Source organism: Belonocnema kinseyi, chromosome 6, assembly GCF_010883055.1.
Source record: "Belonocnema kinseyi isolate 2016_QV_RU_SX_M_011 chromosome 6, B_treatae_v1, whole genome shotgun sequence".
Classification (NCBI taxonomy): Eukaryota; Metazoa; Arthropoda; class Insecta; order Hymenoptera; family Cynipidae; genus Belonocnema; species Belonocnema kinseyi.
In genome coordinates, this window is record NC_046662.1 from 79,343,893 (window position 1) to 79,345,201 (window position 1,309).

The following is a 1,309-nucleotide window of genomic DNA, read 5'->3' on the forward strand; positions in this document are numbered from 1 at the left end:
GCGATGTTCAAAGTTCTCTTGTACGCTTCTCTTTTTGCTTTTTGGGCAGCCTGAATTTCCTCATTCCACCACGCATCACCAGACATTCTTCCTACAACTGCGATACTACACACTTCGATCGCGTATCTAACAAGGATATCCCGTAACATTGTCCAGGCGCCCTCTAAATCTTTGTTTTTTATACGGTCCTCCCATGTTGCCCTATCTATGTTTTCGATTATCTTATTTTGGAAATCTGTTCGCACATCCGGTTTCTGTAGGGTCTCAATTTTGATTCGCGTTTGTTTTGCTTTCTTGGGTCTCTTTTTTCTCCAACCCCGACCTAAGTTAAGTTTTGAGATCAGAAGGTAATGATCAGTATTGCATTCAGGACCCCTCATGACCCTTGTATCTTTGACTAACTCTCTAAGTCTTTCATCCGCAACAACAAAGTCAATTATACTGCGGCTATTTCCTTTAGACCAGGTGTACATGTGGATCATTTTATGCCTAAACCAAGTATTTGTAATAAACAGACCCCTTTCTAAGCATAGACCAACTAATTTATCTCCGTTATAGTTTGTTCTTGGATCCCCAAAACTACCTAATACTCTTTCCGTATCCTGATTTTGGATGCCCACCCAACCGTTCATGTCTCCTAGTAGAATTATTCTTTCCCCATGTTCGCAGATGTTTATTATGTCATTTAAAGTGTCCCAGAAGGCGTCTTTTACTTCTCTAGGATCACTATCAACCGGCGCGTAGCATGCTAAAATAAATAGTCTTTAGTTTCGCATCCCTTTTTCTTTGTTTCGGGCACGCATAAAATATCTAGTTTCTTCACGTCCATAGTTTCACGCAATTCTTTTACCTTGAGATCATTTACTCCCCTAGCATTCCAAACACCCAGTCTGCATTCGTCGCCTGAAACATGACCTTTAGATTTTCCGTGTGCAAGCCTTTTGTCATTAAAAGTTCCAGTTCTTTGGAGGCTATTTTGTAGTTTGTATTATTCATTGTTTAGATTATACGCCCAACTAACAGCTTTATGCAATAAGTTTATTTTCTGAGTCGAAATCATGTCAAAGTTAAGTATCAAATCGTCATATGGTGGAGATTGTAGTTCTAACGTCAGTTCCACCAAAAACTTCAGCTAATAAGGGAGGGTTGGGAGATGAGGAGAAGTAGAACTGGAAGCGAGAGGGTCGTCTTGGGTTTGTGTTTTTGTTTTCATGCTGAGAAGGTCACCAGCCTTCAGCAGCGTTGTGATATATGGAAGTTAGTATGTGGCCGTCTTCTCAGACCGTCACCAAAGACACACACACATATA